At 38.5% G+C, this 17,731-nt stretch overlaps 1 long non-coding RNA gene across 3 annotated transcripts in view; it reads left to right on the top strand.

Annotated features, from left to right (window-relative positions):
- The first annotated feature begins 7,337 nt into the window (after nt 1-7,337).
- LOC148392138 (uncharacterized) overlaps nt 7,338-17,731 on the top strand; it is a 37,312-nt gene continuing 26,918 nt past the window's right edge. For all 3 annotated transcript variants that reach the window (XR_015860754.1, XR_015860756.1, XR_015860755.1), the window contains exon 1: nt 7,338-7,442. This is a non-coding gene — a long non-coding RNA (uncharacterized LOC148392138). The remainder of the gene's footprint in view (nt 7,443-17,731) is intronic.

Here is a 17,731-nt window from a genome sequence, read left to right as displayed (position 1 = left end):
TTTTGATATATTCATTATTTAATGAGGATGTTGTCATAAAACTGGGACAATTTTGCGTAAATCTTTGAAGACACGTGATGTTAATCAAACAACACACTTTGGTTGATGTCTCTAGGATTGAATTTTATTAAATCGTTTCCAGGGGTATCATCATTTTTTGTACATGTCTGTGTGATTAGTTTTTTTTAAATCAGATTTTCATTGGTGAGTTTTCATAAATTATTAGTATTATCGTTTTCATTATTATTATTATTATTATTGTTATCTTTTATTGTGCCCACGTGTATGTATGAAAGAAGATTTTTAAATTCTACCCCCTCCCCTCAGTTAGTTAATGAGCAAAAAATTCCTTTATGATTTTACTTCTTTCTACATTGCACTATTGTATCACTTTGTTATAGGGCTGAAATGAATTATGTGCATTTCAGTTAATGCCAGTGGAAGACATTACTTCAGTTTCTGAACCTTTTGAGTTACAAATGTGGTCGAGGTTCCACTGTATTTTTAAGAATACTCATTCAATTTTCTGTCTTTCTACCTTCCTGCTTGTCTGTCTGTCTGTCTCTCTCCTTTACTCTGTGTACAGTACATAGTGAGCATCTCAGTGTAGAGCGAGGCAGTTTCTATGGTGATATGAAAAGGTCACCTTCGGGGAACTCTGTGAGCGTGTGCAGAATACCAGTTGAATAATCAAGCTTTCTCTAATGACTGATAACAGATCACAGCTCATTACAGGAAGGGAGAGAGAAAAAAAAGATATGGCTCAGGGCTTGCAGAGGGATTATTAGTGTCTGAGCAAAGAAACAATTTGCACTGAAGGTATGCCTTCCTGGATTGTATTTGTTGTTGATAAAGCTTTATTGTGCTGGTCCATGTGAACCCAACAAGGATGTTATGCCCCAAACTGGTAAAATAAGAACATTAAAATATTACTCTTTATAACACAAAACTAAGCAGATTAGCCTGACTTTTCACCAATTGTAAAAAGATGCTTAGCATCAGAAGGAAATAATTGTATACAAAACAACCTTATTTTCTATTCTGATTGACCATTTGATTCTATGTACGACATGTTTCTAAAAACATAATGTAATGACCTACGGCTGACAGAAAGTGATTAGCCTTACTCCGCTCAGGGAATTTTTTGGAGCGATTGTTGAAACACAAAATTATACAAACAAAGCAGTAGAGAACCAAAGCTTTATTGGCAACATTGCTGACATCTACTGGACAACATACCCTGCTCTGCTAAAGAACCAATGTCTCTTCTGAATAATTGTCACTTTTTCACACACACTCACACACACAATCTAAGCAATTATTTAAACTGCACATTTTAACTCTAAATCATATTTACGTTTGTATCGTTTTGTCAAGTCAATATTTTGATTGTTGACTGTGAAATAGCTCAGGTTTTCTTCTTTATACATTGAAAAAAGTCACAAGTTAACCAAAGTGCATTGCCGTTGTTTCAATCACATCCACATTGTTTTTACTGCAGTTGCCCTTGCCACAACTCATGATAAATGAGATATAGGCCGAAACTATCTATCCATCTGAAGAACCTTATCCTTGGCTATGGTGTCCATTCTTCATCTTATTGATTCTTTTGTCATCGTGCCAGAGCAGGAAACTCTTGACTTCCACAGTATTTCATATTCTACTGACCGGAGGGGATAAAATTGTGATGCTCCAATGGAAGTGATCATTTTATCAGGAAAAAGCTGTCAAAAGTTCGAGCTGTGCAGAAATTAAGCTGTTGTGACATTTACACTCTTTGCAGAAACACTTGTGAAAATGTGAAAAAATGTTTCTATCATGCAACGAGCTTCTTTCTGTTGTTAATCTCTATGGCAAGAAAATAAACAGAAATGATAATATAATTAATCATCATAGTATAGTATCACATAACTAATAAAAAGTACAGCAAACTGTTTAATACAGCCTAATGATAGGAGGCACTACACAAACATTGACAAACAAAAACAGTCAAAATGACGCCCAGCCACTGCTTTGTTTTAATAATATCATTTTGAACATTTGCACTAAATTGTGGTTACTCTTAGGTCTGTAGGGATGATGTATAGCTTTGAGCAGTAATATTCTGTGTTCAGCTCTCCAGGCACATTACTTATGAGAAACATTTAGCGGCAATAAATCATGTTAAATCACACAACATTAACACAGAAGCACACATGTGCCTTCACCACAAACCAATCCAGGAGAGCCAGTGTGTAGTGTGCACAGTCTGATTATTCATTGGTGATTTGTACTTTACGGTGCAGTATTGATGCAAAAATGTTTTTTACAAAAATATATATTATATATGCTCCCACTTAGTAGTTGGAACATGGTAATTTGATTAATATTATGTTGGTTGAATTAGTGTTAAGCATCTTAATCCATCCTTTTTCATCCATCTCGGGGAGCAGCTATTTTGGCCAGTAGTGTCCTTTGCTGTCACACAATACAGTATTATTATGTTCCAACTTGAATGTGCCGTTGTAGTCATTCAGCAACTATTCTGTTTCAACTGTTGACTGTTTTATGAGCAGTGTTAGTGAGTAATGCACACTACTTTCATACACTTTTAAACCATTACCTACACTTCCGGATCGAGTCAATGTTTTCAGGTAATGCAAATTTAGACTGGCTCATATAAACATGAATGCAGTTCCTGTTGGTACTGTGCTTGACTTGCACATAATACAGTCTTACAAAATCTTCATTTACTTTGGTTTGAATGAAACCTCCAACCCAGCAGTACCTCTGGTTCGTGCTGCTTTATGTTTTGCAGTTCCATCTGTCATTGATTTTACACTGCACCCCCGCCCATGCTCTCTCTCTTTTGTGGTTTTCATTTCTCTCTGTCCTCCTATCTCTGTAATTGGTAATTTAAATGAAAAAGCTTCAAGCAGGGGATTAGAGTTGCATGTGTGCAAGTCTCCAAGGGATGCACTTAAGAACAAAAGCATCTGTAAGGGGGCCTTCCTTTGCTTTCTGTTACCGTGGATACGGGAGTGTCTGTAATCAAATTGTTGCCATGTCGACGACCGGTCAATATATTTCAAATAATTTGGAGTTTGGTGTTTTGTGTCACATGAATGTGTATTATTATTATTATTATTATTATTATTATTATTATTATTATTATTATTATTATTATTATTATTATTATTATTATTATTATTATTATTATTATTATTATTATTAGTGGTATCATTATTACATCTGTGTGTTTCATTTGATAGGCAGACTGGCAAGCAACTGTCAGCACGTGGCAACAGCCAACCATGCTTCACTAGCTGCACCAAACCAATTCCAATTAGACAAGGCTCACCATGCCAAGAGTCCCCCCTTTCTTCTCAATAGATGGGATGCCTGGGCTGCATCCTATGACACTAACAGTCATGACTAACTCCTCTCTCTTCCCTCATCTCGTCGTGCACCTTACAGGTAGGTATACTTGTGCTATCAAAAGAGTTGATTGCTTTTTTATTCTTGCAGAAAGTTACTTAATAAGATATCCGGTGCAGCTACATTTAGCAATAGGTCAGATATGTATTGACACAAGATCAAAATATCTTGTCCTGTATTGTGAAGGATTTCCACAATGTGGAAAAAGGGCAGAATGAATTACCAAGACCAACATGTAACAAAGTCAGGCTACAAATTGCATTGTCTCATTGTTAGATTGAGTAAATTCATAGCATCGTCGCTGATTGTTTCGCCCATGTGTACCAAAAACAACCCGTGTTACATTCTTGTCACTTAATTTAAAAACATAGCAGGCTGCGGAATTGTTCGCCATTTTTTAAGACATACTTTAATTTAACTGGACGACTCACTCGATCAGACCTTCCAAGGATTTGCTTCCAGCAGCAGGGGTCTCTCAAATTGGAAAATTGGAGGTAAAATAAATCTAAGATTGCTTCCTTTCCTGTAGAGTCCCAAACATAGCTGCAGGGGGGATATTAGGGAGGTGGCCGAGCACGAGAGCTAGATGAATAGAAGGCAGCAAGACCCAAAGACAGAAAGATAAATGGGACCAGGACAAAAAAAATAAATAAAAGAACAAAAACAAAGCAAAGAGTGAGATTTTTCTGGCACGGTAGTGGGCAATGAATGCTTTCAGCATTCACACAATTAGCGTCAAAGTCACTGCCATTTATTTTTGTGCACAATAAACTTAAGTGAACAGACTTAGAGGTCAAAAACAGGTGTTTTGGGTGAAACCAACTGTCGTGCTACTTCTGGTTAATAAAGTACAGGAGTGTTCAAAGAACATTTAGTATTATATTTCTAAGTATTTTTTTACAATTGTATTTTTTATTGGAACAACTTAATATTGATTCGTGATTAAGTTCATTTCATCATTTTCTCCTTAATGTGAAGGAAGTGGTGAATTAGCTGCCATCGTATTTAGCACACATGCATTTCTTGGGTCCCAGTTGCCTCAACACACTATATGAGTCATGTGTACCTTAGAGGCCACTCAGTATCGCATTGCATTTAGAATATAAACATGTTATTTGCCTCTGGGTATAGAGAGCTGGTATACCTGCAGGCAGTTTTACTCCCTGTCTCACATTGAAAAACACATCGCTAGATTAGCATATCTATCCCAGAAATAGGCAACCAGATGAGTGATGTTACTGAGTCTTGACTTACTGACTTACTTTGTTCTATCTGCTGAATGCAATTCTCATCCTTGCTCTCTTGGTGTCTGTCTGTGTAAGATGACAGTCATATCAACGGAAGCCTTTGCTAACGCATCCACATGGAGATTATCTTCACTATTTGCATATAAACTGATCTGCACAGTAGAAAATGCACACCAATAACGCTGCAAATGAAAGGCATTTGCCAATCAGTTTAAAAAAAACATACACGAGCAATCACATAACTCTGAGACAAAGAAACATTCTGGAACGCACAAAATAATATTCAGTTTATCTGAATGGTTGATAGAGTAAAATATCACATCTACATAGGCACATGCATTTCACATGCATGGGCATCGTGATAAACATAATGACCAAATCTCTAGAAATGTCACAGGTGTGTACATCGGATAGAGTGCCATGACATTTTAGTCTCATTTTTGGAATTAGGGATTATACAGATAAAGATCACTAAAAAGACATTGCATGGTGCAAACATCATATCAGCATGCTCGAGTTGTTCACAAGCAAGGATGGGGCGAGGTCCACCTCTTTGTAAACAGCTGCATGAGCAAATAGTCCAACTGTTTAAGAGCAATCTTTCTCAACGAACAATTGCAAGGAATTAAGGGGCTGCATGAGTCCAGGATATCATCAAAAGATTCAGAGAATTTCGAGACTCAGGTGGTATTGCATTGAAAACTGGCACTGGAACACTGAGCCACTGTCAGGTATGTAATAAACTCCATTAGATAAATGCATTCATGTAAACACTTTTGAGCACACGTACAATCAATAGTAATTATTAGCCAATAATTCCATCGGATATACGTTGACCCGAAATTGATGGATTTGTAATGTATAAAACAACACTTCAACCTTTATTTGCACGCAACTGGTTTGACGATGAGAAAACATACTGTAGTAATCGTAGTATGTTTGGAGTATTTTTTTTGTGTCTTACTTCATTTCCTACTATCCTTACTCCTCCTCTCCTTCCAATTTACCTCAATGACTGATCCCCCACTTTCTTCAGATGATAAGATACTCCCATTGGTCTGTGAGACTCATTCCCTAGGCATCCATCACTCCCAGAGTCACATTACTGCCCTCTACAAGCACCAGGATGTTTTTCTCCTTAATTGTAGCTTTATATGTACCTCACCTCCTGTAATAATAAATGGTCTTGTCCTCCATTATGGCCATTAGGGAACTCACACTGAGAGTAGCACGCCGCCCACATTGAGGACAGCTTGTTTTGAATGAGTTGGTACAGCCAAGGTAGGAAAGAATGTCTCTTACATTTGAGACACGTGAGGGCTTGAGGTATTTGACTACAGCACTGAATTGCGGGTCATGCTTTTCACAAGCAATGTCTTTCCCTTCACAATGTCACAGCGAAGTAGAAACAGCAAGCTGGAAAGTTGACAAAGACTCCCTGGAGCAATGTTATTTGCAACCAGATGTCTCAAACCTGCAGCCAATCTTTATAGATGGGGATTTACTAGAAAGGAAAGTACCCAGTTTGGCCAGAAGATGTCCCTATATCACTATTGTATAGCAAAGACTGCTTGCATCCAAACCTAATCATCAATATGCAGCATTCCTGAAAAAGGCAATTAAATTAGATGCCCTACAGGGCTAGAACAGAAAGGTAAATGCTGAATGACTGACTGCGTTAATGCTTTTATCCCTCTAGCATTTATATGCCATTGGCACTACAAATATCTTGACTTTGGTAACTATAAAAGTTATGGGAATAGAATGCTGTATATATTTACCAATCCGGCAGATAGTCTAGGTTTGTCACTATTTTTGAAGATCTCAAAACACCAATTATTTACTTTCTAATAATGTGTTGTGTGAACAAAGAGTCTCAGGTTTGACGTCAGTAAACAGTTGCACTTGAGCAAGGCAGCTCCCCTCTCTACTCCACTGCGGCACAACTTGCTGGTGAAGTGAGTGTAGAAAACGGATGATGTCATCTTCTCTTGAGAAGCACTAACTCCTGCAGTTGGCACAGATGTGGCATGTTGCCTGCCACATGATCACACCATTTCAGAAACTACTGACTGAAAATACACAGACTGAATTTTTTTTTAGGGGCTTATAGCAAGTCACATTAATAAATACAAAAACAACATTGTGATATATAATCACTGCTATATTCGCTTAACTCATGAAAAGACCTTCTCCTCTTTTTATTGTGAAACAAATTATAGTTAAATAATAATCATCTCATCACATCATATGATTGTTATATTGTAGATTGTTGAAATATTTTAGAGTAACGATGGCACAACCACACTTAAACAAAGAAGTGCTCCATATTTGCTGATTCAGCGATAGGAGACCATCTGGCACGCACTCACAAAGCAGCTGAGGGCCATTCACTGCCTCGCATTCTCATTCACGTTGCTGCAGAACTCAGAAGTAAGATGAGAAAAATTGTAAACACATTGGTGGTCTAAATGTTTTTGCATTGGTGGGATGGTGTTTGTTCCCCCAATGGATTTATGTATGGCTTTTTAATATTAATGTTTCTAAAGGGCATTGAAGATCCTTATTCTACATCTGACATGAATATGGTGTTTGTCCACTGACTTTATTTTGGCGGGCTGAGTTTCTATTTGGTTCCTTTGCTTGTGGGTTGCTTTTTTTTTTTTTCATGGTGGGTGTGCCTCTTTTCTGGAAGTCCATACCTGCAAGTAATCCGCAATCAACTAGCTGTTTACAGCTTGTCAGACCTGCATGCAGATGGTTCGGGCTCTCACAGTGGTATGTCTACTAACCCAATAATGTGAATTTATGTGTTTTGGAGTGTATCACTGTTTGATGTTTTGTTCTTGTCACCAATGCCTCCACAATATTTGCTGTTGCTTCTTGCTTGCATTGAATCACTCCTGGACCCAGCTTGGGTCCACCTCTTGAACCCAGTAATCCCACCTAAAAATAAAAGTAAATCACTGGTAAAATTGCGACTCTCTGAGAGCAATCTTATCAAATATATTTAAAACATTTTGTCTTGTTTTTCCTAAAAGTGTAGTCTTCTATCAGTCTAATCAATCAAGTGAAACAAAACATTAGATCTACAACAATAACTGAATGAATAACTCTCAATTTCTTTTGTATATACGCATACCAATATTATTGGACATTTTTGTATTTGAATTATGCTGATGGTATTTCGTGGATGTTTGCTACCTGTGGGTTCTCTAGGACTGTTTGTTTTTAATTACAAATAAAAGAGAACAAGCACAGCAGACAATTATTGGCATCCTCCACACATAGTATGCTTTATCCTATCTTCCAATAACTGTTTTTTTGTTTTTTGTTTTTGGTATGCTGGGACATTCAATCTATTTTTCAGATGTCTGCTGTCATGTAGTACGTGACTATTTGTGCCTGAAATCAACAGGCCAATTTACAGACGGTGACACAAGAAATGGACATGGGAATCATTACGGACAGATTCATAAATATCAGCTGCTCTGTTTCTTTTAATGGTCAGGAGTCAGAAGTTTACGGTCCCTGAGCTAAAAGACTCAAGGATAGATCAATGTCAGTCGTCAGGGGGGAATGAAAGCCAGTCTGGTGGAAAAGGGTGGGGGAACAGGAAGGAGCTTCAGGCACTGAAAAGTCATATCATAAAGTCGTCAGGGTGGGCTATGGTGGTTTCAAATCATGAATTCTTTAATGTACTAAGTCCAAATGGTCCCCTGTGCCCCCACAGTGCCTTGCCTGGCACTCTGAAAATAATTGAGGACTTGAGCAAGAGAAAAAGGAGGGGTGACACAGAGATCAGGATGTAGACTGTGAGGGAATGAATGGATAACAAAAAGAGCGAGAGAGACCATGCTCTTTACAAAAATTACCTTAGATCTACACTTACAATGCTCTCTTGTGACACAGGGGGTCATGGTTTGTTCAAACCTCCTGCCCCTGTATTATCTGTGCTGATGATGAAGCTCCGGTAGAGGGAGAAGATGTAATCTCGTGGCATTTCAAGGGATAGACCTCAGAGAATTACTTCTTTCATTGGAGGTCATTAATCGCTCTGTCCAATCAGCTCGCTCGTAGATCAATACCACAGACCCGTGCTGGAAAATTAAGGCATGAGAAGTGATGCTAGAGTATAAAACATGTAGTAAAGGTTTCCCATCAGCAACTTTACAGATGGTGGAGTGAATGAGTCAGAGTTGGTCCCAATCTTAGTTTTTTAGTGATGAAAAAGTCAATAGCGTATGGTCAGTGATAGAGCTCACGGGGTTTCTTCTAATATACATTTAATATTTAACTCAGAGCAGCAATTCAATTTAGATTATGTCATAAACATAATCCCAGAGTGCTTTTTTAACTCAGTTATTCAGAAGCAAGGATAGGGCCATCAACAGCATGTGAAAATGTTGAAAAGTTTAAGAACTTTTCTCAATGTACAGTTGCAAGTCATTTAGAGATTTCATCATCTATGATCCGTATTATAACCTGGAAAAATATTCCCATCTCAAGCAGCACAACATTGTGTGACGGATATTGCCATGTGGGTTTAGGAATGATGTAGAATACTATAATAATGGCAAACTTTGATTGCTGTGTTTTAAAATGGCAAATGCGTCGTTCCACGCCTAGTACCAATATTTTAGATCTGTTGTGATAACGTACATCTCCTGCAAGGTTACTTTCCTTATGGCACAATTGTGATTAAACAGTACAGTGGCATATTTGTACTGTGGACACGTACGTCTGAAAGTAAGGTGAAAACATGGAAGTACCTGTTAGTATTTGGGAACCTTACTAGTTGTCTTCTTTGATGTTTCAGTTCAATGACGATTGGACTCTTTCTCTCTCTCTCTCTCTCCTTGTTGAGTATTCATTAGAAGTTCTCATTCAGTAGTTGAAAAGAATTTGAGCTTTTACAAAGCCCATTAAAGGTCAAATGTCACCAATTTAACTGTGCAAGGCTTATAAAAGAAGTCATGCATGCCACTGATGTTCATTGCCTTTCCATTCTTTGTAATGAGCTGCATGCACACTGCTGAGTGTACAGTACTGTACGACTTTAAATGAACCAGCAGTTACTCTATTTGTCTCAGATTGTGGTTGATTACAATGTGGAGGTAGTTATTATTTTTTTTTTTTATTGTTTTAGACTTCCAGCCTAGTGATTTTTAAAGGTGATATCCTGCAAAATTAAATATATTAAGCCCAATACCAATTTCTTGAAACAACAGCAGCCCATATACACTTACCCTGTCTGTTCAGCATGAGGGGACAAATAACCCACATCAGCACGCCTCCCAACATAGCCACGAGGGGAGGAAGTGAAAGCGGGATTGGGTTATTCCAAAGATGAATGTGCCTTACAGCTTTTGGGCACAACACAAAGCCAGCGAAAGGGAACATCGGCATCATTTGATGAGGCATTCCAAATGTCTCAGGGGAACCGAATTGCCACAGGCTAAATGACAAATATATGTTGTCGGTGGTGGAGAGTGATTCTGCTGGCTGCCCTCAGGTGCTCTGTGGCTGCCAGCACTCTTCTATTTGTCCTTGAAGATGTTGGCTGAAAATGTTGTCATCTGCTCGGCTTGCCTCTTTTGTTCCTGCTTTATTGTGTGTACAGTATCTACTTCCAATTGCTTTAGTCTCTGTGCAGGGGATCTTGCAATGTTCTATTAAATTCACACCCATATGTAGCTTTATATGTACAGTATATGTTTTTTGTTTTTACTTTTATTGTTTGTATTTCTATTAGATTTGTGCTAGTATTTTGTGGATTTTATTTCCTCAGGCAATTACTATGGTGACAGTTTTAGTTGTGGCATAAATACAAACAGGAACTATCCAAAGTAGAGTGCAAGGCTTCCGGAAGTGATAACATAGCTTAGCAAAAAAAAATCATCAAAAAGGCAGCTCTTTGTTCGGTGAAAAGGGGAAATCATGTAAAAATATATTTTCAAAAGTGTGTTCAGTGCAACATTCTACTGCCACTTACTGCTAAAAGAAAAATTGACGTCAAAGAGCCAACGTCACATGACCAAACCCAGAAAACAGATGAGCCATGTAAAACATGTCACTCCTGCTGAAATGGGGTAATGACTGCTTAGGAAACCAGTGGAAATTCGACATGTTGAAGAACAGCCCCCTGAGGGGGACGAGGGTGGCTGAGCCACTTGACTAGAGCTTTCACTTATGATAGAACTTTTATGGGTTTCCCCTCCCGCTCACAGAAAAAAAAACAGTTACGTGAATAGTAAATTAACGTGAAATTCACTGTAAGGCATAGTAGTAGGGCCAATTTTTGAGTTGAATTGACTCAAAATGGACTCTTTGGTGTGTTTTTATAATATAAATAAATTTGTACTTTAATGCAAAAGATTATTGTAACATATGATAGTCCTACTTGTATAAATATATCAATCCAAAAGGCCCAACACTGTTTAACTGCTAATCATTTATATCTTTTTGAGTGTGCTGAAATTATTTAACAGAATGCCTGACGGCACCACGCAAGTCCTCAAAAGCATTTTAAATGACAATTTCAGAATAACATATTCCAGTTTCAATCTTATATTTTCATCACGAGTGCATTGCTCTTACACCATGTTAGACATTGCTCCCATTTAAAAGTTCTGTAAGTGTAAAAGACTCACACTTACAACAAGCATGGAGATGAATAATTCTATGTGGGGTAGGCATTTGATTTTTTTTTCTACCTACAGTATATGCTTGAATTATTGATATAAGACACAAAGAATTTTTTCCCTGTGCACAATGTGGATTATCTATGGTTTTGCCTAAAGACAAAACAACATGGTAAAAACCTCCATCAGAGGGTGAGCGATGGAGTTTGAATATTTGCAGTCAGTTAATGACATTTCCATTCTGTGTGCTTGTCAGAAATAACAAAGCCTCACATTTACCCTCCGCATCTGCTTAAGTCTCTTTCCTCCTCCCCATGCCCCAAGTGGCTCAGAAATCCTACTTTATAGCAGAGAGGTGTCAGAATTTTAAACAGGCCCTGTCTTTATCCCCCGCTTCCCCGAGCTCTTTCCTTTTAATTCCTCGAAGACTAGGCTGCGGTCGCCTTTTAACCCTCATCGTTTCCTCTGCTAGAATAATGTTGGCTTGGGGTTGGTGGATCAAGTGGGGCAGTGAGGCTGTAGAAAGTGGAGAGGTGATGGAAGGAGAGGGGAAAGGTGAGATATGGCTGTTCTGCACTCAGGGAAGATAGGGTTAAATACAGCGGTGGGGAAGAAAATTGATTGAAAAAAAATGTTAATCGACTTGCAAACACAAAAAGGAAAGGATTGAGCAGGCTGTTGTTTTTACTTTTTAGGGATGGGAAGCTGCGTAGCTATTTATCACACTCCACTGTGAAAAAGGGATTTGGGTAGTGGAGGGTGTTTATCTCGTGTCCACACACATTGATATCAAGTACCTACTCCAATGGGAAGAGTTTATAATTAACTTTCTTTAAATCTTAAACCATAAGCAGAATGAGAGATTTTTGGGGCAAAATACAATTGCTTAACATGTCTTCATTTTTATGGAAGATAGGCAGTTGCAGTATTCATGTTGACTGTATTTTTCCCTTTAAATGTGCTCACAAAATTGGAACTTAAAATTAAACAATTCCTAAAGTTTCACATCGGGAGAAGTTATTCTGCCAAAACAAACTGTGAAATGCATGAAAACTTTATCAAATATAGGACATTTATTTGCTTTTTAAATCAGACCAGGACTAAAGGGTATTAAATTGGGAGACGTCTCAAAATGAATTGTCTTTAAATGATATTCTGCTGTATGAGTAATTGCCTGAAATTCACTCCCCTTTGAGTCAATCTCATGTGTGAAGTCAGCGCTGTTAATTAGACCTATTTTCATGTTCAAGGAACCAGCTGAGCCTCTTCTGTTCTCTCTTTTTTTTCCTTTCTTGCTCACTCGCTTTCTCTCTGGCATTTGCACTTAATTACTGAGGGACTGCTGTCTGCCACAGCGAGGCATTGCAAAGAAATGTAATGTTATTAGCAAGCACACACAAAAAACTAAATTAATCTTAAGGAAAGTAGTAACTAGAGTATTGCATCACATATTATATTTTTCTAGGTATTGTGGTGTAGTTGCAAAAATCGGTTATTGGTTGTGTTGGTTATTTATGCTTTTAGACACTACATCGTAAAAAAGCATCCTGATCATGATGAGCTGCAACAATGAAGCTTTCTACATACAAATATTTGTTAATCAATCCAAATTCTGTAAAATATCATAGTTAATAACATCACATTTGTTAGAGAAACATTAAAAGTATTGTTTTAATTGAAATGATGTAAATAGAATGGGCATGGTGGAAGTTGCCATAAGGCACACAGTATCACCTACTGGGTGTTGAAAATTGGATTCTCACCACAGTGGTTGGTTCCGTTTGTTGTTCAGTGCAGTGTGGATATTGAGTGTGAAGATAAAATACATGTGCACAGACACACGCACACACATACTCAGGTTTTGACACTTTTGATTGCATTTGACACCACAGTCCACGGGACATGAAAATGTGGAAATTACCCATTGATTAAAGATCTCAATGAGTTCTTTATAAATTGACTTGAATCGTTGTACTGATCGCTTTTATGCATTTAGTTTCCTCCAAGGGATTAAATTTCTTACTTCAGACATATGTAATTATTTCAAGAAAGAACTGTTTGAACCCCAATGATTAATCTTTGATCATCCTAAGAAACAGAGCCTGCAGAGATACAGTGAAGCCACGGAAGTCAAACAGGCCCCTAATTTTACAAACAAACTGATCATTGGTTGTGGATACCCTCTGACTTCCTCACTGTTTTGTGTCACTGGAGTTGTCCGTGCACAGCCCCAATCACTCTAAGGGAGGAAATAACCCTGAAGATTGGTGTATTATTGAACATTACCAAGACAACACTGCTCAAATGTTTTGCTTTTTTAATAAAAGAAAAAAGAAAGTGGACCATCTTTGTCAACTAGAGCATTTAAAGCTGAAATTACATTTCCAAATGCTTGGAATCTTGATTTATTATTTGATCTCTTTATAGCCCTGCAGTTTATGACCTTGGCATACAATTAAACTGCTTTTTCTTCCTTTAATATGTGACCTTTTCACTCCAAAGTGTTCATTGGTGTTTTGATGCTCAAGCTACGTATATTCTAGGATAATAATGGTCACATTAAATGACTGGAAAAGAGTAAGACTGCCATAACTATGTCATATTTTTTATGTGTTAGTGTTCTTCTCATTATGCAGTTATCAGTCATGGTGTTGCTCCTCTGTTAATGCATGGATTACGGTCTATGGTTGTGATGCCCTGCATGCATGAACATTGACTTCAAGTGCTTTGATTGTAGTTGAAACAATGAACATTTGCCAGTTTATTCCATAGATTGCAAATGCTCTAAAATGCAATAAATCTGTGTACGGGTTAGTAGTATTTTTTTTTCCACTCATCTTGTTCCCTGTAGCAGCAATTTATCTATTTAAGATTTCTCTCCTTTGACGCATTACTTCCCGTTCATTCTCTTTGGTTTCTAAGTTTGTTCAACAATTATCAGATCAATTTAGTAGGATGTGCATGATTATGTCATAATTTTCCTGACTTTTGAATGGACAGTCAAAGCATTGAATGAGATTAAACATCCAGGTACTTGTGAAGTATCTGTGTCCCAGGCATCAAATTCCAATTCTAGATTTTTTCTTCTGTAAAAATGTCTTTTTCAGATTTAGACAATGATAAAGTTCACCAGAGACATGCTTTCTTCCTAAACATATTCTTTAGTTGAGGCCTCATACAATTAATTGCACAGGAACTTTTTTTCCTGCTGCATCTTTCAAACTGTAAATTTGCTAAAACTTGGCAAAAACGTAGCTCACTGTCAAACCACCAATTCTCCCTGTTAATATACTTTGTGATCTCATGTCGCGCCAAGGCTACGCTTGCCAAGATGTTTTCTGTCAGGCCAAAGGTGAATAAAAATTTACAATGTTGGAACTGAAACACACAGACAACGGTAAAATATTGAAGATACAGCAGTTGAGTACAATGAATTTGACTTGTTGCTTGTTTCTTTGTCATATTGTACTTTAATTGACCTTCTTCCACATGGTGTGGTGTATGGTGAAACCTTATGGGTTAATCATACATCAAATACTTTATGAAAAAAAATAAGACAATTCAACCACATATCAAATCACAAGTTCACGGTTTTCATAGTATTAGCAGGATTGAAAGTACAAAATAACACACAAGAAAACAACAGCAACATACATTATGTATCAACACTGTTTATAGTAAACAGCCAGTACCAATTTGTACGGTGATTTGAGGATGAGGAAGATGATGCTCAGACAGACAGGATGCGGCTTTCCTGTAACATGCATGCAACATGGAATGTCTGTAAAAAGCATCCTTAGGAGGGTATCTTAAGGTCATCACATCCCTCGCAGCTGACTGGAGCTATAAGTTGATAAATTCAGAGGGGCATTTGCCCTTCAACTTGCACAATTTGCTAGAAGCCATGCCTCTCTTAGACCAGCCCTAATCTAATGCCAACTGTCTGCGAAGAAAAAAAATGGTAAAAAAGTAAAATTACCATCAAATCCTTTCCTCAGCCTCCAGACTCTAATCGGAATATGTTCAGTGGTAGCATTTATTGGGTCTGGGAGAATTTCTTATGCTTTGGCCTCCAAGGAAAAATAAACGCAGGCAATTATAGATGAAGTGATTGAACATTCCAGAATTCCTTCTCAGCAAAAGTGAAGTGTCGGTCATGGTAGCCATCCGATGATCATTTTACTGTAAGTCTGTTGTTGCAGTGGTGCTGTTGTGAGATGTTTTCTGACATCTTATTTAAATGTAATATGAATCTTGGTGAATTATTATAATCTATTCAACTGACATTTAACTTGAAATATCTGTAAGAATATTTTTTTTGGAGGACTCCAACATAGAAGCAGATTTACCCCATTTGAGTCCAGCCGTGCCTCAATCAAACGCATGCAAACACATCCAGAAAGGGAGACGCGACACAGTCACAACTAAGCGACCCATCACACACATTACAACCTAACACCCCCACAAGCGCTTCTTCTGCATGCCTCTGCCATAACTAACTGGATTAGTCAGCTACAATCGATTTGGCACATGCTATCAAAACCTAACAACCAATCTCCTCTTCCCTGTCCATCTCAACACCTCACCCCTCCTCCCATCCCGCTCACCCCACCCCTTGCCTCCTGGCTTTTTTTAAAAAAGCCAAACCCCTTTCCCCACTCCATCTGTCCCCTCAAATTCAATTCCCACTGTCGCCCCACTGCTTTTTTTTTTTCAAGGCACCACCTCATCACTCATTCCCCCCCATGTCTTTCTTCATCATTCCCTCTTTTGTCCCAATTCAATCGATTTCACTCCGGCAGCATTCTTCATTTATTTCCCGATTCCGCCTTCCTTCCATTTACTTTAACTCATTAAAGTCCTTTCTTCTGCCTGTTAATTTTGCCACAAAGCCTTTACATTATTCAAAATTGTGTCCCTCCCTTCATCGTCTCCGCTCATTGTCCCCGCTTCTCCTCCATTAAAAATAAACTTTCCCCGCCTTCCCTGTCCTCTGTCCTTCACTATGACTTTCCCTCCTCTTCCTCATCCCTCCCTGCCATGGTGCCACACTATTGCTCACCATGCATCCATCGAGCCATTCTTTCTTAAACTCACCAGCCAAATCGCTCTCTAACAGATGCCGGCCTCATTCAGTCGGCCTCCCAAGTGTATGGGTGTGTGCCTGTGAGTGTCAGTTGTGTCTGCGTAATTATGCATGTGTGTGCGAAGGAGCACGTGCGGGCACGTGTGCATGTGCATGTCTCACTGGAAAAGGCCTGGCCAGGGCTAATTGCCGCCTCCTACCTGGTGGTGACAGGCCTAATCAAGGATGATGAGCTCACTGTTGGTCTCTCTCACTCTATCGCTCACTTGCTCTCTCTCTTTTGCTCCCTCCTCTTTTGGCAGAAAAATGGATAGACAGCCTCCAGTACCCCATTATGGGTTGTTTTTTTTTTTTCTACGGGAGAATGGGAGGATGATGGTGGTAGAGGAGACAAGGCTTTTCATTTTAGGTCTATTCTCTGAAGGGGAGCAAAAATCTGTCTGAGTGCTCAACGGGCTTTGGTACACAGGTTGCTGTACAATAGGACTCACTTTCTATCACATAGTAGGGTTATTAAAATTGACTGGATGAATGAATACATGAATTAAAATATTGTGTTTCAGGGTAGTTTGGGATAAAGGTGGCAAGACAGACAGATAGTGGTTGTACGCTGAATATACTTGTGTGTTTGTGTGCTTATGTATCCAAAAACTGCCTCTCGTAGCCCAGGACTGCATAACTCGTGTGTGTTTCTACCTCAATAACGCCCTTGCAAGCGAGTAATGGTGTGCATGTTTGCCTGCTGATAAGTACAGGAGCTTGGACAGTGGTTCTTTGCATTAAATTAGGATGGTGTAGGGTGATTGCGTGATGAATTAGGGCTGCTTTTCGTCTTCAGGACCTGAATAATTGATGGAACAATGAATCCTGGCTTTTACCAGAAAATCCTGAGTGAGAATACTTGCAAAAAATACAAATGAAATAAAATGAAGACTCTGACATGGCCTATACGAAGTCTGGACGTATCTGATTGAAATGCAGTGGCCTGACTTTAAAAAGACGATTCATGATCCAAAACCAGTGTTGTAAATGAAAGCAATTCTGCAAGGATGAATGAGACGAAATATCTCCAAAGAGACACGAGACTCAGTGCCAGCTAGAAAATGTTGTATTGTCACATCTTGCTGCTGAGGGTCCCCAGTTCTATGGGCATTAACACAGGGCGGGGGGACGGTTCGAGCAGACATGCTTGTCGACAACTCGATTATGTTAAGGGCTGTTGTCAATTGTGAGTGAAGTAATTATTTGTTTTAAGCCCATTCTCAACAGAAGTGGCCATCAAAACCACCAACATTATATGATCCAAGTAACAAGCCCTTGGTGTCAAACAAGCCACT

The sequence above is a fragment of the Syngnathus floridae genome, chromosome 10 (genome assembly GCF_059516105.1).
Source record: "Syngnathus floridae isolate MCC-2025c chromosome 10, RoL_Sflo_1.0, whole genome shotgun sequence".
NCBI lineage: Eukaryota > Metazoa > Chordata > Actinopteri > Syngnathiformes > Syngnathidae > Syngnathus > Syngnathus floridae.
The sequence above is the reverse complement of the archived record's forward strand: the minus strand, read 5'-3'. Positions and strand labels throughout refer to the sequence as shown.